This window comes from Centruroides vittatus, unplaced genomic scaffold (assembly GCF_030686945.1).
Source record: "Centruroides vittatus isolate TY-2023 unplaced genomic scaffold, ASM3068694v2 contig_7, whole genome shotgun sequence".
NCBI classification, from domain to species: Eukaryota; Metazoa; Arthropoda; class Arachnida; order Scorpiones; family Buthidae; genus Centruroides; species Centruroides vittatus.
In genome coordinates, this window is record NW_027122442.1 from 19,053 (window position 1) to 42,829 (window position 23,777).

At 28.7% G+C, this 23,777-nt stretch overlaps 1 long non-coding RNA gene across 1 annotated transcript; it reads left to right on the forward strand.

The window, feature by feature from the left end:
• The first annotated feature begins 1,533 nt into the window (after window positions 1–1,533).
• Window positions 1,534–12,907, forward strand: LOC136980445 (uncharacterized). Its single transcript, XR_010881557.1, has 3 exons — window positions 1,534–1,594; window positions 12,687–12,787; window positions 12,879–12,907. It is a non-coding gene; the product is annotated as an uncharacterized lncRNA (long non-coding RNA).
• The last annotated feature ends 10,870 nt before the right edge of the window (window positions 12,908–23,777 follow it).

Below are 23,777 nucleotides of genomic sequence, written 5' to 3' on the forward strand. Positions count from 1 at the left end.
GAACATTGAAAACATGCGGCCCCAACTTATACGAAATAGATCATGTGGCCCGTAATATAATTCCAGAAATGGAATTTTAAAAATTAATTAGAAGTTGAATTAGTAGCATCACGTATATCTTTTTAAGAATATGTCTTTCTCTTATTTTTTTTTCTTTTAGAAAATCAACACCTACAGCTTGGAACTTGATATCAATAAGATTTTTCTTTCTGTTTAACAAATAATTAGGAATTAAAATAATACAAATATTTCTTTTTTTTTTCTTGCAATTTTATTGCTATCCTTGTAGTATAATAATAAACCTAATTTTATATTATTAAAGGTCAAAGCCACAAAACATGGAGACTTTTCTTAATTTTGATTACAAAATTTATTCATGCATGAAATAATTTTTCTTTAGTGGGAATTTGGACAATATTTTATTGACATACACTAATTTAGATAGAATATTATAATTTGATTATTTAAAATGCCAAACTTTTCTTATGCTTTATGAATTAATTACACTGTGATGTTCGTTATGATACGTACTGGATCCCGCGAGCAGGAAGGTACAAAAAAAGGACTTTGATAACAAAAATAGCACAAAGTAATATATTTATTCACAATGAAAAGGTTCTTTTTTTACACGATCCGAACTTTATCTCACTTTCTTAGTTAAGATACACAGGCGTTGACCACTTCTTTTTATCTAACCAACAAACAAGATTTTGTGGCACGTGACAAATATACGCGGGTCGATATATTTTTACTCTAACTTAAAAATTAAACTTACATCTATCTTATAACTAAAATAAAAATGAAAAAATAGAAATTAAGAATAAAGGACAGAGATAAAGATTAGAAAATACCCGGGGATTTCTTTTTTGTCGAATTGATGAATCTTGGGGTAAGACACCTTCTCCGATTCTTTTCTCCTTTATATTCTTTTGACTTCTCTCTTGCCGTAGACCTTATCTTTAACTTGTCTCGATGTTCTACTTATATGTTCGCTGTTCTCCACTTCTTTTTCGGATCCCTTAGCACCTTGCAGTCTCTCGTCTTCCTTTGTTTCTTTTCTTTTTTTACTCTCGAGCACTGCCTTCCTCGTGCTTCCTCTTTCGGATCCCACCACCAGAATGGTCTCTTTTCAGCTGTTTTACCCTCAGGCTCCACACTCTTCTTTTGTTTTCCCACGTTCTCGGAACTGGTCGTCTTACCCACATGGGAGAAGGATTAAGAAAACGTTCTAGGAAGAATTTTAGAACAAAGAGACAGGAAAGACTTAAAACTAATCCAATAAAATACGAACATATGTACAAAATTATACAAAAAAACATGGCCGACGGCCACAACACAACTTGTTATTGGAAATGTAATTAATAATTAATACTTATTTTATATTCATCATAATTATCAACATTAATCAGTAAATTCTAATTAGAATTCAAATACTAATGAAGTAGTTTCAAAGTACTTATTGAATAGTTATTGTGAAATTATCTTATTGATCTTATAATTAAGTATTTTTATAATTTTTCCAGATGTCAACATGGACATCAGAACCTGAACTGCATTAGATTACAAGAAAGTGACAGGGATCTGCCTCAAGCACGTGAGTAGATACATTTTAACAATGATTAAATATACCATATGTATTTTCTTCTTGTGTAGTCAAAATACTGTATGATTATTTAACGAAATTTTTGCAGTTTATTTTAAAAAATCTCGTTATTTTTTCATACATTTGACAAACTGACAATGTGATGAAATTTTATGCATTAAAAGTTGACATTCAGAGAGCTTTAGAGAAAAAAAAGGATAATTCTTTTTATTTTATGTAATATACATATTAAATTGCGGTATATTATTATTCAACGAATAGATAATAAAATCTAACTCAGTTAATGTAAAAAAAAATACTTATAAGATGTTATGATAGGATAGATGAAATAATTAACGTAAACATGGGTGATCTGCCAAGGGGCGTCTCCCGGGTGAACTTTGTATCAGAAACGAGTCTCTTTTTAGGTGTTAAACACATAATGAAAACCCGGAAGGCTCCACGTGGTACAAACCCATGCGTGTTCAGTGCTTTTTACCCACTCTGCCATTGGTAGGCCGAAGATGTTGAGAAGAAATTTAAATTTAAAAAGACTCGATGTTCTATTAATGAAAGTCTGAAAAATGTATTAATTTTTAAAATATTAAATGAAGAGACTTGTTATATATATATATATATATATTCATAAATAAAATTAAACCTGTTGATCTGTGAATACAGTAACTAAAGAGGCAAGAACATATTAATTCAGTCTCAAACTGTTTGTTTTGATTACTGTTTTGTTACTATAACTGTTTATTTTTTTATGCTTGTGTTAGTGATAATTACCATATAATGAAAAGTGAATATTGAATATTTTCCTATTTTTTGTGATAAGTTTTATGTATGTTTATATACACAAAAGTACAAAAACAGAAAAATTAACTAAATTATCTCATCTTCTAACATATCAGAAAAATTAACATATCTCGTCTTCTGATGATTCAAAAAATATTTTAAAGTTTACAGGAAGATCTTCAGAGCTGTTAATAGCAATTTTGGTTGCTTCTCCTTGAAATTCAATTATTTATTATACAGTACTTTAGTTATTGCTACAAATATTAATGCAGTAGATTAACTAGATTATATTGAAATAACAGAATTAACAAGCAATAAGTAAAGAATTGTGTTTATGTATTAACTAATTTATATCAATGAACAATAAATGAATAATAATATTATAGAAGTTTTATTATAACCATTATAGAGAAAGAATGGAAAAGAAAAGAAATTAACGTATTATGCCACTGAAATTTAATTCTTTAACGAGCAATTATTTATTGTGAAATCGCCACAATGCTGGGCTGCAATTTTTAATTTATTTAATTTAAAATATATATTCTCCACCTTCAAACTACTAGTGTCTTGCCCCTGTACATTATACTTTTTCTTTAGCAATAGAGTTGTGCCAGTCATCTATCTAACATCTTTCAGGGGAAAATTTTTGAATTGAAATAATGTGACATCCGATTTGTCTTGGAGGTTCTTATATAGTTATTCGGGGTTTCATGTACCCAAGCTTTCCACATCTAATCTCGGCTTTCATCTATTTAACTCTGTTCTCGATATTAAGGAAAGACGGACGACAGTGGAAATTTATAGGTCTACAATTTTTTTCAAACTGTAGCTCAATAAACTCTGATCCAGTTAAATAGAAATAAAGAATTTCTGTAAAGGTAATGTCATTATGTGAAATTAATCAATAAATATATTAAATGCTAATCTGCTATATATACATTTATTATATAATGAAAGTCCTACAAACAATTATGATTTTATAAAGTTTTTAATTTAACAAAGACTTATTATTATATGGTTTTGTATTTATAAAAAGCTTAGATATGTAATTAAGTTAGATATTCATTTACCCACCAAAAATTCATTTAGTTTTTTTTATGTGAAAATGTAAACAAAATAATTTCTGCTTGAAAAATTTCATTGAATTGTGCTTCAACAGAACTGATGTTCAAGTACACATTGGATGTTATATTACTGACATTTCTTGTTATTGAAGGCTTAAGAATTTGAAATTGATTTTTTATCTGAAATACTATATCAGAGTTCAAATACTTAGACGTAATATATTTTTCTAATCAAATTCTTCAGAAATTATTAAATTATTTACGTTGTGGATTAAGTAAGACTAATTTTGTTAGTACAAAATACTATATTTTGGTTTTTAGTTCTAGTTAGAATTTATCTTAACTCTTTAAATATTAACTATTTGAATATTTAAAAAAATGTAATAAAATCATATAACAAAATATATTGAAAAATTAATAGTTAAAGTTTTAGTACATACACTGTGTACATAATAATAAATTTAAATCAATAACCCAGAATTAAGATATTTTATTTATCTAATTTATTTTGTATTGCTTTTAAAACAGGTGTTCTTAACCTTTTTTTTTTTTTTTTTTCCTTTCTTTTTATGGACCCTTTTTCCAGTCAGTGAAAGTCACATTCTTGGAATAATGTTTTTAAATGCATAAAATAAAATTTAAAAAGAAGTTATATAGCAATTCATTTATTAAATTAAATAACATATGTTATAGTAATATATTCATATTTGCTTCTTTCTTAATAAAATAATTAACAATACAACACATTTAAAATATAAGAAAGTTAAAGTTGATTTTTATCCTTGCAAGTACACGGTTCTGTTTTAAAAGAATTTATATTTGCAAAAATTTGATTCTAATTAAATTTTTTAATACAAAGTAAGTTAAAAACATTTTAAAAATAATAAGATCATCTGATAATAAAGATTCAACATTACAAATGTAGTTACTAGCTTTTAATTGTTGTTAGATGTTTATTTTGAGATATTTTATAATTTGCAAATTTAAAATAAAATGGACTAGTAGCTTAGATTATATTTTATTTTTATAATATAACAATTAAACTTTAGCAAAATAAAGTAAAACATATTTCATTTTATTTCACTTAGGTTTAATTGGTATTTGACCAACTACCAGTTCTGTGTCCACCAGGGGATAAAATCACTGAACACTAGTAGTTGGTTGCAGGTTCGGCCTCATCAACAGGTTGGCCATGTGGAATTTTTCAAGTTGTCTCCAAGTAACTAACACCTAAATAGGAACCAGTTTCCCTCTTGGCAGATTGTCCATGTGCTGCATTTCCATATTAAATCATTCTTTTAGTTTTAAATCTCTCATATGAATCTATCCTGAAATTAATCCAAAAAGTAATAATATCCTTTACTTCTTTTTTATATTTTTCCACTCTCTGCTTTGTGAGTACTTTTTAAATCATAGTCATCGTGGAGTTGGTTAGGCCCCCAATGGGTGAAGATGGATGGGCTATGAAAAATTCCAAGTGGTCTTCATCTACCTGGATTCGACTCTGGGTTTCCCAGAGCTCCAAATGCATGCATAAAAACATAAAATACAAATAATGTTCTTATATATATCATTTATTATACTGTAAAATAGTTTTATTTTATTTTAATTTCAATTAAGAAACTATTTCTTCTCTTCGGTAGTTTATTGCATATGTTTAATAATTTAACAAAAATTTTATTAACTGCGTAAATTTATTAAAATAAATTTCTTAAAATAAATTAAATAAGAAATTATCGCTTAAATATAATTAAAATGTCAGACTTGTGATCCGAGATTTCAGAAATGGATAAATAGGGATTATTTTGTCAAAATTTTACAAATTTTATTGAATTATTTCATTTAAAATTTTAACAGGAATCCATTGAAATAAACAACTTATGTTAGAATTTTTTAATTCTTAACGAAATTACTTAATTTCTTCTCTTTATTTGTAAATATTTTAAATATTAATAAATAAATCAAAGAAATGCATTATCGAAAATATGTTTCTATTGATAAGTTTTGATAAAAGAATCACATAATATAATTTTTATTTTTTTAAAAATTTCTGAAATTACAGAATACAGGTAACCCCCGTATAACACGGTACTTCTATAGCATGGATTCACTCTAACACGGTTCAAGAATTGGGACCATCTCCGTATAACACGGGGATGGTCCCAATTCTTGTCACCGTGTTAGAGTGAATCCGTCACCAATTCTGTTCATTTATCAAAACTTAACGGTACTTTTATAGCATGGATTCACTCTGACACAGTTGGAGAATTGGGTAAACCCTTGTACAACATGAAATGTAATAAATTTTCACATACTTAAGTACTAATAGTTTATGAAAATTATTATTTTCATGAACTATTAGTACTTAAGTATGTAAATTTTCTTTTCCCGCCTTCTGTCAATACACGTGGTCCTTCTGAAAACTTGTTTCAGTGTTGCCAGATCGCGACGCTTCTGCCCTTGATGTTGCCAGATGTGTTTCCTTTATTCCATATTTGCTTTATTCTTCATAAGTGCTTAGCACCATATAAGGAAATTTATAAAGATCTTTTAACTAAAAGCAATCTAAAATAACATATTTTTTGCAAAAGGTAAAGCATGAATCTGAAGATGCAGAAAAATGCACAGAGGATAAGGATATCTTGCCAAAAAAAACACCCTCGGTTAATAGTGCTTAGTGATGACGAAGAAAACATTGTTTAATTTATATTAATATCTATCACTTCTTAAGAAAATTTTAATAAAGATATTTATCTTAATTATGAAAATATAAAAGCATGGTTTTTTAATTTTTGGAACCTAACCCCCCTTTTCGTACTAGTTCTTTGTTTCATATAACACGGATTCGCATAACACGGCAATTTTTTGGAACGTAACTCCCGTGTTATACGGGGGTTACCTGTATTCACAAAGTAGTTTTTAATCTAAATTTAATTATCTGTAATCTAAATTAATTAGCTGATTTTTAACATTTTACAGCTGAGAAAAGAGGCACAAATATCTTTATAAAAGAATATTGTGTTAGTTCCTTTTCAATCGTTAAAAACATGTGAAAATACAGTATTTTATGGTAATCAAATACTATAGTCTCATATCTTTTTAATAATTGAAACACTAAATTATTCAATAAAATAATCTACTAGTGACCGAGTGTATAAAACCAACTCGTGCCAAGGGGATAAAACCACACGGGTTCGAGCCTTGCCAAGGGCCTAGTGGATAAACATTAGTAGTTGGTCGTGAGTTCGAGCCTCACAAAGGCTGGCTGGCCAAGTGGAGTTTTCTGGATTTTATTCGCCTAAATAGGGACCACTTTTCCAAGAAGTTCTCTCAAAAGGTTCATTTTTCTTGGCAGATCACCCAAATGTTGCATTGCCTTCTTTCATCAATTCAATCTAAAAATTTGGAGAGATTTCTATTGAAACAACACAATTTTCTTTACTTCGAAACTTTTATTTAAAAAATACTTATATTTTCTTTCTTAATTAATCTTTTTAATTTTTCTGAATTTTTTTTTCAAAATGTATATTAATTAGAAATTGTTCTTTTGATCATTTCGATTTCTGTCAAGAACATATCTAATGACTTCTCTTTTGTGTAGTTTTTTTAAGAATAAAATTGTATTAAATATTCATTTTTTAAATTAAAACTAAAGCCACGGCTTTTTTATATTTTTGTAATAAAAATGTAATAGTTATTAGACTAAAAAATGTCTGTCAAATATCAAAGAAATCACAATAATTGTGCTTTTTTTTAAAAAAAATAATAATTTGAAAAAATTTTTGTAGAAGAAATACATCAATTCATTTTTTTGTTTATTATATCGATTTTTTTCACTGTACTAATATTTTTAATTTGAATTAAATATTCATTTTCAACACAAATCTTCCGATAAAATATTTTTATATTTTTATTCTTTCATTTGGAAGCCAAGTTATTTAAATGAATAAATTCTTTCACATATTTAGAAAGTTCTTTCTCTTCATTATCTTCATTATTTTTTCTGATTTACTTTACAAAACTTGATTTTTATTCTCGCCAGAGGTGTTATTTATGTATTTAATTTCGAAAATTTCTAGCTTATTCATATCAAAGCTTTGTTTAGTGGATTATTTTCTGTTTATGATTCTTCAGATCTTAAATTTATAATAATATAATTGGAAATTATATTATTTTTTTTCTTTAATTATTTGGACAGTCTCTCATATCCGACTCCCAAAAGTAACTTAGTTTGTTTAATTTGCAGGCACTGATCCAAACTGTGGATTTTTGATCCACATTCATACAATTAGCATTACTCTCCAGCCAAGAATTACGAAGTGAAATATAAAAACATTTTCTGTTGCTAATTTTAAAACGCCTTGATTTCTGATTGCTTGAATTTAGCAAGGAAATTATCTGTTTCCTCTTAAAATCTTACCATTTTATTTTGTTAGATTAGTTATTACGTTTTACTTCATTCTAATCATAAAAATTATTCAAATTTCTTTTAACCTTATTTTCTATTATTATCGTCCATTGTAAGAATGAAATAAATTAAAATCTTAACAAGGTTGGCTCTTATTCTTATTGTACTTTGAATTTTCTCTACTTTCTATGGAGCAGTCTTTTTGAAAAAATTGATTTGTTCTGCAAAATGAATTTCTTGCATCATTGCTTGTTAATTTTTTTGGAGTTTAAATTGAATATATTTATTACAAATTATATTACTTTTTATACAGTAATTTAAGATGAGAAATAATCAAGTTTTTCTTTTAAATTCTCACATAAATCTCATATTTTGCTCTACATGTTTACTTTTTATTAAGTAAAAATGTTGTTTTGTGTTTAAATATTCTATTTTGATTTATGGTAAAATAGCAAAATAATCGATGACATCCGTATTACATATTAGCGAAGTATATCTTTATTAAATTTGTAAATTGTCAGTTTAAAAATCTGTAGAAGCTCATAGAATGCTGTAGATTATATTAACCATTACCATGAAATATATTATTTTATATTCCATTAAAAGATAAATTTTGAATCGGTTTGGATTTTGTAATTATTTTGTTTTGTTCGGTAAGAGCTGAAAATTTCGGAAGCACTCTATGCAAGTGTATGAACTGTTTAGAAAATTGCGATATTCGCATAACAAAAGGGAGCATAGTTGTAATTTTTCTCTATTTTTTAAAGTGATGTCTTTTTTTTCACAATTACCAACGACCTACATTCTTATTGCATTCGGCACTGATGGTAGAAGTTTTGGCAACATAGCACTGCTATTTCTGTTATTTTTGACTACAAAGCACATGGTTTTGACTTTAAAATTTGTGTGGGTGACTTTCTAGTCTTAGTCTTCTTTGACTCTTTATTAGACTCTCTAAAGCCACTGTATTGAGAGACTTTTTAAAGACAACTTTTGAATCAAATTCTATTTTTTCCACAATGAAAATAGCTCACTTTTCTGATTTTACTCTCAGGAAAAAAAGAAGACAAACAATGAATGAATGAAAATAGGAATCAAGTAAGCAGACAAAGTGGCTTTTGTTCTGCGTTGGAGAGCTTTGATGAGGATTAATAGGTTTCATAATTTATCACTTGTCGAATAGAAAAGAAAAAGAAAATTATGAATGCTAAACTGTTGGCTTTTCTCAAAGAAGCAGTTGTTCTTTCAATGGTATTCTTCTAAGTAAACTGTTAGGGACATACAGTGGTACCTTGGTATTCGAACATAATCCGTTCCAGAAAGAGGTTCAAGTACCAATATGTTCGAACTCCAAATCATTTTTTCCCATTACAAATAATGTAAAATAGATTAATGCGTTCCAATCCCCAGTTGATTCGCTAGTATGTTTTTTTATTGTTTCTTTATTCTTTAAAATAGTCTATATCGTCGACTTAGCCATAGAATATTTGACAGCAAGATCCGAAACACGCACTCCATTTTCGTGTTTAGCAATGATTTCTTTTTTCAGTTCGATTGTTGTTCTCACTGTTTTCCTTTTCACTTGACCACTTTCACTTTTATTCTTCTTGGGACCCATGTTTAAGGGCTAATAAATCAAAAGAAAAGGATGCTAATTCAAAAAATATAGCACAGCGTAAGTTAATGTGCATGCCAAACAATGACTGTCTCGTAAAGACCTACAACTGCCGTATTATCGGGCTAGCAAATGGCTATAGTAATATTAATAATTTAAGATAATTTGGTACTAGAGTTAGGCGTTAAGCGCCATCTCTTGCTAAATTTAATAATTGGAATTTTAATTAAATAATTTAAATAAATTTAGGCCTAACTGGACTGTCTCGTAACTGACGCCGCCACCGTGGCGTCGGCGTCGACTTGGCGGGCTTTCCTGTTCGAGTACCAAAATTTTGTTCGGGAACAGGGGCATTTTTTTTTTGAAATTTTTGGTCGAGTACTGATTTGTTCGGGCTCCGAAACGTTCGAGTACCGAGGTATGACTGTAATGATTAATTTCTGTTATTAGAATAAGAGGTGTTTCTCTTACCTGTTGGTTATGAAAATATGAAGGGTGTCAAGTTCAACTTGTTGGTTGACATCCAGGTCGACTGTTTTGTTTTGCGACGGCGGAAAATGGATTTCGTTTATATATAGATATGGCTAATGAAAAGGAAGAAAAACTTAAATGGGAAACAATTCATTTTTGGATATCACTCTCTGTGTGAAGAATTATATTTCTTTGTCAATGTTTCTTGTTTATTTGTATGTAAGTCTGTTTTCCATTTAATTCTACAAAAATAAAAAAGTTTTTGAATTCATGCTTAAAATTACAAACTGAATGAAAACTTTGTTAGATCGAACTTATTTTTGTTCACTTTGAAGATGATAAAAATAATCAATATTATTTTTGAGATAATATTAATATTATATTAATATCAATATTATCCTTTTGAGATAAAAATAATCAATATTATTTTTATCTCAAAAGGAAACTAGAACTAGTATTAAGCAAAGTGATAAATTAATCAATTCAATTTTTTTTAATCGATAAGTAGATCGAGCTTTTCTTAATTACCAATGAAAATGCTTAGTCATTAATAAAACAAATGAGAACTGCATATGGTTAATGTATAATTAGAAATAAAGAGAGAGAAAAAATAGAACTAACTAATCTGTACAGTACCATCAAAATGTATGAGCTCATCTGTTTAACGAGCATAGAAAGTTTCAGTAGAAGTTCATTGCCCACTGACAATATGTCCATCCATTAAGAGCTAATGTTGTAATAGTACACGTGAAAAGACTTCAAGCAACTTTATTGCTCCAAATGGAAGTATCAATATGTTCTTCCTGTTTTGATTATTTTCATTTTTATTAAATATAGAAGATTAATAAAAATAACATTAAATTTTTGTATTCATTACTGATAAATTCCAAATAGATTGATTAAAAATTTCTACCCATTTTTATTATTAATGGAACGTCTCATTTTTTATTTTTACGTAAAAAGCTATAAAAAGGTGTATAAAGATTAATTTCTGTTTTTTTTCAGTGGCCTAATTTAATCATCAATATTAATTTGACGAAAAGGTTTTTCATTTAATCTATCTTGTTTTACGGGATTTTCTAATAGACCTAGTGATTTTATAATAATAAAATATGAAAAAATTTAATTTAATTATTAAACTGTCAGATAATTTTGTAACAAATTCAGTTTCTTTTGCTAATTGCTTGAAATCTTTACATCAAACATTTAGATAAATCGAACTTTCATTTATTTTATTCCTATTGTTTCTTGATATTTTCCTTCAGAAAGAATTTGTTTCAATTGATTTTGTAAAGGAGTCCTTTGAATCAAATGGCATTGAAACTTGTTTCCTAAATAAAACTTGATAAAATTGTTAGTCATGTATTTATAATACGTCTATCTCCCGGATCCAAAATTAAAATAGGCTATTGCAAATATAAATTAGTGTTGATCTACGAACATTCTGTCTGGATAGAAGTTTTTATTTGATCTTCGAGGTCGTCCATTATCGAAAAACTTTCTTTGGTAAACTTAATATAGAAAAGTGGTTACTTGTACACTCGCAAAAAATAGGCTGACTTGTATCTTTTTCGATTGCTTAAATGGAAAATCATCTTCTCTAAATTTTTCATAGAATTGATCAATATAGGTAAGAAAACAGCATAATATTTCTTCTATATTGATTTTCCTCCCTTTTCTAAAAGATAATTTAGTTTTCACTTCCTCTATTCTTCTTGTTCCTATTCTCTCTCTAGAAACTATATAATCATTGGAAAACTATCAGACATATCTGAGTGAGAGTAATCAGTTTTGAAAAATGATATCAAAAATAATCTTAAATGAAAATGGATTTAGAATGAAGGCAAAAAAATTTTGTGGAAGCCATTATCACATGTTAAACGTCAAAAAAATAATAATGTTTCAATAAATTTGAATTTAACTAAACAAGTTAGTTTAATTTCGTTTTAGAACAAAAACTGAGCAATGAAATTATTATTGTCCTTTTGTAGAATATTGTACAGTTCTGTTGTTTCAGCTTTTTAGAATGTGAAATTTGATTAATCGGCTCAGCTACTTTTGTTGATGGACTTGTCACAAAATTTATCTTTTTAAGTGAACGCAAGGTATGTTAAGTGTAAGTTGAATTCTTGGCAAACTTCTCCTGTTTTCCCAGATCTAATAAGTATTTTGATTGATGATGTCATCTTCAGGCGATGAATTTAGATCAAACATGGAACGGGAGGTACCAAAAGTAAGAGTAGAAATTTCTAAGGCATGTTAGATAGATATTCTTGTATCTTATTGTATTTAATAAATAGATATTTATATATAAAATGTTAAAAATGGAAAATTTTACATAAAATTGTAATTAAAATTGAATATTTTTAAACCGTGCAGTTTTCCAGTCTTACTGAAAACTTTTTCAATTACATAATTAGATCGTGTAAGAACACTGTCAGCTGCAATGACGTTAAGAGGTGAGAAAGAGAAAATAATTGTCTTTATGAATCATTCAAATTGCTAAGACAATCATAAAAATTCTATAGATTATTATTTGACTGACAAGAAGGTCATAAATTTCAATTACAAGGGATGGAAAGCAGCCAATATGTTTAATGCAATATCATATGCTCTAAAGCTATATCTAATTCCTTTTATTCTTTACTTGTGATTCTTGAAATTTTGCACATCAAGCAATAAATAATATTTGTTTTATTTATGAATAATTTGACATATATAATGACATATAACTTTGTATTTATACAGGTGTACTCGACAAGTATCTCTCGCGAAATGACTAAAAAGCAGAAAAACAGCTGAGAAAAAAGGAAAACTTGTTTTATCAACGTTGCATCGATCAACTTATAGTAAGTTACATTTAATAGAATTTAACAATATAAATAAATTAATATGGAGGGTCTGGTTTCTTTTATTTTTGATGAATTCCCATCTTTCTAGCCAGTGTTGATCCATATCATGGATGCATCCATTTATAGGAGAATAGGAAAATGATTTGCAACAAGAAGGATGTTTTCAAAGTAATGTAGAATGATGTCTTCACATAATATGAATATTCCAAAGTTGATTTTGATGAAACCCACACATTTATTTTGAGTGCAATTTATTTATCCATACGATTGAATTCCCACAAGAGATCAAATTCAGATTCCTGATAATATGCCAGAAAATGTTCTCTTAAAAACCCACATAACATTTTTTCCTTTCTATGCTTTATTCCAATAATTTAGTTAAAAACTTCATTATTCAGATTTAAGAAATGTAAATATTTTGTTTGTTTTCCAATCAAATTAATATTTATTTGTATTAAGGAAAAAAACCTTGTTACAGGGGTTAGTATAATAAATAACATTCAGTTAACAAATATAATTTATACATTATTCTGCTGGCCAGATCTTTAACTCTTACTCAATTGTTTGCCATGTCCCCTGTTTACGTTTAGTTTGTAAAACAGCCGAGGGCAGTATAGGTCAGTCAAGGTCACTCAGGCAATATTATTTTAAAAATTCACCAAAAATTAAATTATCATTATATTCATATGAAAAAAATCACGTACATTTAGTATTATCTTTAGTTTTAAATACGATATTTTTCAATACATTTTATTAGAAAAATTTAAACTTGTCAAAATTAACATTGTCTAGTTACCTAGTTTTTTGCTGGCACTGAGCCAGAAAGACGTAGAATATTGTTTTGTACAATTTGATATAACACTTACGCATGTACGTTTATTGGTTGTGAAATTATAGCAAATTGTATCAAACATTTGTTTGAAATCAAAACTTTATTTTACTATCAACTAATATAATGAACTAATATACTTTATTCGCTTCATATCGAACGAGATTATATATTTTTGTAATAAACATATGATTACCAGTAGCAATACATGTAACATTTGCTGATATTTCTGATTAAAATAGAAATTAAAAATTAAAAAAATATATAAAATATTAGAATTGAAGGTCACAACTTGAATATTTATAACACATTGATGTATTATAGCTGAATAAACTTATAATAGCATGAATGAACTTATTATAGTAATATTATTGCTTGAATATACTAAAAATGAAATAAAAAATTATCAGAAAATGAAAAATTAGAAAAAAAAACAGCATTTATTAAAAAATTTTAAGTCAACAAAACATCACCTGGACAAAAATATGTGAAACATATAATAGACAAGACGATGCCGTCAAGTGCTGACATCTGTTGTTGATAAATTTTATAAAAATCCATTTTTACAGGGTATCGATGAATCGGTACCCTGGACTATTCACCTAACGATTAAGGGTACGACAGATTGGTACCCCGGTCAAGTAAGAGTTAACACAGCAGTAAAATTATACAATTTTTGAGAACAATTGTGAATATATACCGTATTTTACGGACTATAAGACGCACCTTAATTTTTAAGCAATTTTAAAAAAAAAATACTATAAGACGCTACGGACTATAAGACGCACCTGAATTTTGGAGGCAATTTTTCGAAGAAAAAAGTGCGTCTTATAGTTTGTAAAATACGGTAGTAAAAAATCATTAGACATATAAATACATTATTATTCTTACATATTATATTTACATAATATGTTTACATAGTGTTCTAGGTAAGATAGTAATGAATCAGTAATAGTTTTCAGATAATTCAGAATCTTTTTAGCTCGTTTGTCATTTGATTAAAAAAATTATTTAACTTAAACATATTGCTTATTATTAGGTTACCTATTCTGGCTCTATAGTTTGAATCTTGGTTCTTGTGGACAATTTCAGTAATTTGATATTTTTTACGGTAAATTTCCAGTGCTGTACAGTCCTTAATTAAATGAAGAAGTGTAAAATTCCTGGACTTGCACCAATAACAGAGATCTTTAGAAAAGTCAATATAAGTATTACTGATAAATAGAGAGAATTTGTTAAGTCTACTTTGAATTAATAAACATTTAATATTCATGTTTATTTTGGCAGATAAGATGTTCGAATTTGTAGGTATAGTTAGTTTCCAAGTACCAAGGGTGATAGATAGACTTCATTATTAAATTTTGATCTTTTATAATAGACTGTGATAAGGCTGATTCCATCATTAATGTATATCCGTGTTTCCAATTATCCTCTGAGTTATCAAATAATCTGCTTGAGACACCAAATGATAGAAGTATTTTGTTGAATTTGTATTGCCATGTGTTTGTTTTTAAATTTGAGTCGTTGCCTTGGGTACACATAATTTGATGTATAAATCTTATATTGTTGTCATTAGTATTAATTAATCTGTAGTAGAATTTAATCAGTCTCTTCAAAAAAAGGGGTACACCCCCTTTTTAGGGGGGTATACCCTTTTTTTGAACCGATACCAACTATACCCCCGGTATAGTTGGTATCGGTTCGTTTCTGCTCTTATGGCGTATCCTGGTACTGTTCTTTCAATTTTAACTAGTTTTCATAAATAGGTGATTTGAAACTTTTCCAGTTCATAAAATAAGTCTAACGCCCATATCGGGCTGGCATAGAAGAATGAGGGAGTAATTAGTACGTTAAATATTTTCATCTGAAGTTTGAAGTTGGTAATTTTCAAAGCTGAGCATAAATAAATGACATTGTTGATAAGTAGATTAATTTTTTTAGTAAGGGCTTTCGAATGTTGCTGAAAATTTCCATCCAATTAAAAGTAATCCCTAGGTATTTTATGTTACTGACCAGTTCAATGGGTTGACCTTTTAAGTAATAAGATTTTTCTTGATTTGATATTTTAATGTTATTTCTAAATATAGTTATTTTTGATTTGGATACATTAATCAATAGATATAGAAAGTTGAGATATTCATTTATCTTGTCGATCTTTCTTTGTAATGTTATATGAATTGGAGCAATTAGTACTAGGTCATCTGCATAAAGTATATAATGGAAAGTTTGGTCATTGAGATAAATTTCTTTTGTTTCATTTAAAAAAAGATTATCTATTTCATTAATATAAAAGTTAAAGAGATATGGTGATAATGGCTCTCCCTGGAGTATTCCTCGGTTTATAGTTATTTCCTGATAAGTTTGATTGCCATGAATAATATTAATTTAATAATAGGAAAACAATTGCGTAATGGAATCGGAAAATTTACTTCCAGCACCGAACTGTTTTAATTTGTTCACTAATGTGGGAACATGTACAGAGTCAAAAGCTTTTGAAATGTCAATAAAGGCTGAGTATATTTTTCCTGGGTTTTTTTTTTTTTTTTGTAGGTACATCTGAATTATAGAGTTTAAAAAGAATATTGCAGATTCGGTTCCCTTGGATTTTATAAAGGCAAATTGGAATTTTGAAGTTAAACTTTGTTCTTTTGTCCAACGTTGAAATCGTGCTGCTAGAATTGATGTAAAATATTTTCTTATAATTGGTAGGAGAGTTATTGGGCAGTAATTTTCAGGTTCATATCTGTTTCCTTTTTTGTAAATCATGAGTAATTTGGCCAAATTCCAAGTTTCAGGAAAATTTAGCAAATTATACATATAATTAAAAGAATCAAGTAGTATTTGTTTAGCTGACGGTGGGAATAATTTTATAAACTTAGCAGTAATTAAGTCAATGCCTGGCGCCGATTTTAATTTCAGTTTACAGATTGATTCCTCTAATTCTTCATAAGTAAGTGGTGTATCTAATATTTCATTATACAGATTCGTAGATTCGTAGTTTCCGTAGATGGTATTATTTCAATATTAGGAAATCTCTTGAAGTAAAGAGACCAGATTGAGAATTCGATATACGTTTGTCATTCAAAATCTTTTTCCCATAGTTTTTGTATTGTTATCCAAAAGAGGTCATTATTTTTATTCATAATCAACTGCTGTTGTAATTTATTAAAATATTTTATCTTTTTGGCTTTTAGTAAATTAAAGTATATAGGTTTTAGTTTTTTATAGTAGTTAAATGAGTCGATTGAATGGAATTTTCTGAATAATGATAAAGCTTTGTTCTTCTTGGTTTTTAAAATATAACAATCAAGGTCAAACCAGGATAAAGCTTTTTAAATATGTGAGATTTTGTATTGTTTATCTTCTGTACTTTTATAAATTGTTTTATTGAATTTTCCAGTAGTAAATATTTGTCGATTTCATCTTCTAGTCCAGTACTTAGTATGTATTTAATTTTTTCACTAATTTGTAGTTGATATAGTTGGTAATTATCATAAGTTACTTGGTAAGGTACAGGTTTATTATTATACGCCTGATTCTTCGCCACTTCAATAGAGGTTCTTAAAGAAAAGTGATCGATAAGTCATAGTTTAAAACTTGTATTTCCATACATAGGTCTGCCAGTAATTTGAAGCATATTGTTAAATCGATTATTGAAAATCCAGAATTAGTTATACAGGTTATTTCTGACAGATAGTCGTTTTTTATTCTTCCATTCAAAATATATAACTGAAGTTGAGTATTCTCTAATAATTGGATTCCTAGATTATGTTTCTTGTCCTTAGACTCACGGGTGTTTCGAATCAGTATATTAGGTCTGTAATCTAAGTCCATATGTTGTGCAATTCGAGCATTCAAATCTCCTATTATTAGTACATAAGGGGAGATGTTTATCCAATTTTCCAAGTCCTTAAATATATCATTTAGAGTTTGTAGTTGTTCAGGTAGTACGTAGACCAGCATGATTATTATCAATTTTTTTCCAAAAACTTTATATCTGGATTAGTAATTTGTAAAAATACTGTTATATAATTAGTGGTTTTCTGAATAAATCTTATTTCTCCAATATTTTGTTTTAATATCAAACTTAACCCTCCATATGGACGTCCTGGGCCGTCTGGTTTTTGTGCTATTGTCGATATGATTTTGTATTCTTCATTATTTTTAATTAAATTTTTGATTGGAGAGGTCATCCAGGTTTCTGTAATGCCCAGTATATCAGTATTTCTTAGTAAATTTAGAAAGTCGTTACTAGTAGTTTTATTTATTAAATCTTGACAGTTCCAGTTTATTTTTAGTTGTACATTTTTCTTGTTTTTATTCTTATTTGTTCCATTATTTTCTTTTATTTTTATTTTAGTCTCTGATTTATTAAATTTTCTTGTGGGGTATATTCTAAAAAATCATCAGCGTATACCAATTGATTTTGCATAAAACTGTAAGTAATTTTTTGCTGATTTATTAGCAGATAATCATCTCGTAATTTAGGTTGAGCTCCTCATTTTTTTAAATTAATGTAGTATGGTAATACAGTAGAGCATCGATTATCTGACCCCCGATTAACCGACTTATCAGTTAACTGACCGCGTTCTAGTCGGCAAATTCAAATGTCTGCTAGTGATGTGGCGCTACAATATTTGGTTATGTCTTGGCTACTTTAATATTATTTTTGTTAAATTTTTGCATGTTTTAGCTGGCAGCACTGGCTCGACCATGAAAGGGAGGCTAGTATTTAAACCAGGTCTAATACACTATACTAATAATGTATTTTTTCATACTTTTCGGTTATCCGACTTTTCAGTTATCCAACCAACCCCAGTCCCCAATTGAGTCGGATAATCGATGCTCTACTGTAATGATTTTCTTCTATTGTGTGAGTTTTTTACTAAATTGGCTGCCATATTTATATGTTGCCACTCTCCTAGTAATTTGTTTTGTTTCATTCTATTAAATGTCATTAAAATATTATTTCTCAGTTGTTCTGTTTTCGGAGTTAAACATTTAATATTAATTTTAGAATTAGGTATACTATGGATGGATTTTATGTCTTTGTTTTCTTTGCATGTAATCTTTAGAGAATTCATTAAGAAATTCAGTAATTCTCCGTGATTTACATCAGTGAATTTATTTGTGTAATCATATATTATTAGTTTGTTATTGTTTATTGCATTATTCAAAGTATCTATTTTAAATTGCATTAGTTCCTTATCATTACGTAGATTGGTTAATTCTAATTCAGTCGTTTTGTTTCTTTCATTAATAAATTGTAATTGTTTTTTAAAATTAATTATTTCATTGTGAATTACATTGAATTCCTTTCTGATATATGAAAATTGTTTCTCCATTCTTTCGTTATTGATAGTATTAAGTTCTACAATTTTCAACCATAGGTCTGTAGTTGAAATGTCTGTTGTTTTCGTAGTTGATTCTGTATTTGTTAGCTCTATCAAAGGATTTAAATTAGATTTCTCACCTGTCTGAGTTGGTAATTCTGTTCTTCTTATTTCAGTATAATCCATGATAAGGTTTGTCTCCAATTCTGATGATATTGCGTTGTTAGTTGATTGCTTTAGCCGATTTAATGATGGTCGACCTCTCTTCGTTGGTGTTTTCTGCAACGGTCTGGGTTGGATTCAATTCCAGAGATTAATAATAGAAGAATTAGCTTGAGGTTCATTATTTTAGCTGAGAATTTAACATAATTTCTGATTATTAATAATTGTATCGAAGTTGATTGAAGTGAGGAAAAAAATCACCAACAGCTACGACGATCTGAGCGCCCCCCATTTTCGTTTGTTTTCCTATTTAAATCTAGATATTTAACTTAATATTAATAAGAGTGAAAATTAAAGGTTTAAAATAATCTTAATATAGCTAAATGCTGTTTTTGTGTTTTACAGGCAATCCAGATATTTTGATATGTGGAAATTGCAAAGAATTATCCAACACACCTTAATAGTGAGAAAGTTCATTTATTCAGAAAAACACAAATGTTTTCAACTTATTCTATGGGCCATCATTAGGTCAACGACATTCGAATCTGCAGTGTTTCGAACAACAAGTTCAAATTAAAATAAATTATAATAGAACTTGCATGATATATTGAAATCGAATCACGTAACCCAAACATAACGAAAATAATATAATAAAAAGAATAAATAACATAGAATAAAATAAAATAAATATGATAATTAATCATATTTTATTTTATTCTATGTTATTTATTCTTGTGTTTATGTCATTATATTTGGTTTACATAATTTGATTTCAATATATCATGTGAGTTCTATTATAATTTATTTTAATTTGAACTTGTTATTTGAAATGCTGTAGATTCGAAAGTCGTTGACTTGATGGTGGCCCATAGAATGGGTTGAAAACGTTTGTTTTTTTGAATAAATGAACTTTCTCAGTATTAAGGTGTGTTGGTTTTATAATCTTAAAGAATCTGAGAATCAGAATTGCAAATTAAGGCAAATGCAAAAAAGAAAGTTCAACAGGTGAGAAAAATAATTTTAATATTGTCACCATCAAATCCTTTTTTTTTTCTTCTTTTCTTTTTCTTTCATTATTATATTGTAACATAAAGCTGCATATACAGCATATGTTATTTTATATCTTAATGCGCAGTCTATCTGAGTGCCACTGACACCTATCTACTTACACACAACCTGACGAAACCCTCCCACTCCAATTTTTAGCCATCCATTGACACAGTGACGGGATCTACCATCTCGTGCCAGTAAGCAGGAATTAGAGCTCTTGGCTCTATACCCCTCAGTTCTCACATAATTAATAAAAAGGGATTATTGTTATAATCTAAACCAGGAGTGGCCAAACTCTGTCACCATAGGAGTCATATACTACCTATCAGAAATACACGATAGCCACATAATCTATTTATATTAGGCATATATATAGTTAAAATACTATAGTTATTACTATCCTAAGGTAAATATCGCTGTTATTTTACTTTACTTGTTTAAAGATGCATTCTTTTGTTAGATGACATGTTTATTTGAAAGACTGAACTATAAATGTAAAAATAAGTCTCACAACAATTTTAATATAGTTTTAACAACACAACAGTGGCGTGCCGTGACATTTGATGATAGGGAAGCTGTGTTTCTGTAAGAAGCCGACTTACAGGGGCAATCAATTAATTGCGCGTCAGGGCCCGTTCGTATTCGTTTGTTCAATAAGCCAGTAAAAACAGTATACTTCTTTAAATGTATTTTTAATAGATTATCTGACGTACTTAATAAATAAAAAAGTTCAATATAATTACCTCCATTATTAGATTCAATAAATTCCCTACGCCCTCTAAATGCCAATTCTCGCTTTGAGAAAAAACATATAACATCTATTAATTTAGATATATCTATTAATCGTAATTATCTTGTTATAATTTTCAATATTTATTTTATATTGTCTACCAATGTTAAATTCTATTCCTCTTTGATTTCCAAATTGCTTCAATTTTACGAAAGAATCGTCATTTGTCATGAATTTTATCGTCAAAATGTCAAAATTTTTTTGTCGACGTATTTATATTTAATTTAGACATCGGTCTTTCTCTTTTAATAATGTTTTCTTTTTCATTATATGGTCTTGAGCCAAAACTTTTTTAAAATAAATCTTTTAATCACTAGCCACGATATAAGGGCTAAAATTAAAATTATAAAAAAAGCTTACTTGATAAAACAAAATGTGTGACGAATATACATACCTAGTACAAAAAATTTTTCAATTGTATGAATATACTTTTAATGAAACTTATAATTAAATATAACTTTGTGAAGAAACGTACATAAAAATAACAAAATATTCTTTACTTTTTAAATCTTAAAACAATCCACTTAGTGAAATACTGTAGCTCCCTACGAGTGGCTAATGAATGGAATCGGAGACGGTCCAGGTAGGCGTGTCCATGCCAAATTCCGAGGGTGCCGATACCGGTCAATGTCAAATGCCTCTTTTGTCGCGTCACTAGTATATATCAAAGGACACGACGGGGTTGTTGTAGATTTTAAACGTTTCTCACCATTGCTGTAAAAATCTAAATACGTTAAACTTAACAGATTGTCCGTCGTTCGTTTTCTAACTAATTCGTTTTAGGATCGAGTATTCACGGAAATTTCCAAAATTTACAACTTTTCGGTCACTCTCATTGAACTGGAGAAATTTCTGTCTTTATTACATCTAATATTACGAAGAGATCAGACCCCACTGTACTCGGCAAGAGATTGGTTAAAGTAAAATTTCGGCTCTTTCATCGGGGTTTTATATATGTTTCTAATTCCCTAATCGCTTAATTATTTAACTACTTCTTAAATAGAAATAAGTCTAAACCGGTTACTTTGTACTCGAGTATCTGTAGTCTTGGGAAAGAAGTGGAAAGAAATTTTTATGACAACGGATACATAAATCGTAAATTTAAAGAAAATAAATTTTAGAGCTTTTTTGTACCATTGTACGTCTCATTCATTAAATTTGGTTGTAAATGATGCTGCCAAAGTAACAGTTAATTTTTTAACACAAGTAGAATTGTACACGTTTTTTCTGCATCCCCTTACAGATGGGACATACTAAATCGTAATATCGCCGGTTTAACATTGAAATCCGTAAGTAATATAAGATGGGAGAGCAGAATAAACGTGGAATAAATGTATCAAATATTTTAATAGATTTTTTTAAAACTCCTGTCAACTATACAGAACTATCATAAAAACATGCCAGTAAATTCCTATCGGTTGGGTTAAGTTATAAATCTAGTCTACGGTGGGCAACCTTTTTTATAACGTGGGCCAGAATAAATTTTACGTCTTTTCCGCGGGCCGTAGTAGTTAATTGACTCTTTCTTGTGACTCGTAAGTTTTTTAGTCTGCAAATATGAAATAAATAAATAAAAAGTTAATTACTACATTTATTTCTCTTATCGTTTTCGAAAATTACAAAGAATTGGAAAAATAACTATTAATTTTCCAATTTAATAATCTATTAAAGATCTCGTGGGCCGGATGGAAACTTTTTGCCAGCCGTAGCTGACCCGTGGGCCGGGGTTGTCCGCCGTTGATCTAGTTTGCTCATGATTCACATAATCAGGCGAGGGTGACCGAATATCTAGCAGGCGGCTAACAGCCCGCAACCGCTTCGGGATATAAAGTCGGACTCTTCACGCGTGTGTCGCTTCTACCAGCTAAACCGGGTGAGGTTGGTGCTCTGTAAACCGCATGTGACAATACCTATATAATCTGGCTGATTGGAAACTGACCCGGTTTCAACACTCCTTCCGCCACCGAATCATTCGAATATACAATAGCAATCTTATTGTTTTTTTCACATGTAGTATAGAAATTTGTAAAAGATACATAATGCAGTTATAATAAAATATTAATTTTAATTAATGCAAAGTACGTTAAAATATGAAAATTTATATTTTATAAAATACAAGGGAAGGTCATTGGAAGGTGGAATCGGTGCTTCCCTTGCTTCCAATGACGGCACGCCACTGCAACACAAGTAGATGGTTCACTCAGGTGATAGTGATTTTCCCATTCATTAAATACTACACAGGACAAAATTTTGTTTGTTATATCCATGAAGTTAACTCATTAAAACCATGAATATTTACATGAAAACGTATTTTAAACAGAAAGCAAAATAAAGATCTGCTCACAATAATTACAAACACATTATAATCATACTTATTACAATAGAGTTTGTAGTTCATTTGATGTGTTGGTTTTATAAACATCAAAGAAACATTTTGATTTTACTTTTGTAGCAACTAGATTGAATTTACTGAAATTTTATATAACTTTCTTTAATATAAAGTTATAATTAAAAATTAATTTTTATTGTAAAATATTTGCATTCTTCAATTATTATTTTCTGCTTTCCCTCAGGGCATGCAGTGTCAAATTTGCAACAAGTAGCTGAGTCAGCAGTGCCACGTGATGCACAATTTAGGACACCACCATCACTAAATAATTTCGTTGGAAATAATTTTGCATCATGTGGTTTGAACAATAGCGCTAGAAATAGTCCATTTGGCTCACACAAGTTGCTGAGTCAGCGATGCCATGAGATGCACAACGATTTACGACACCACCACCACCACCACCACCACTAAATAATTTCGTTGGAAATAATTTT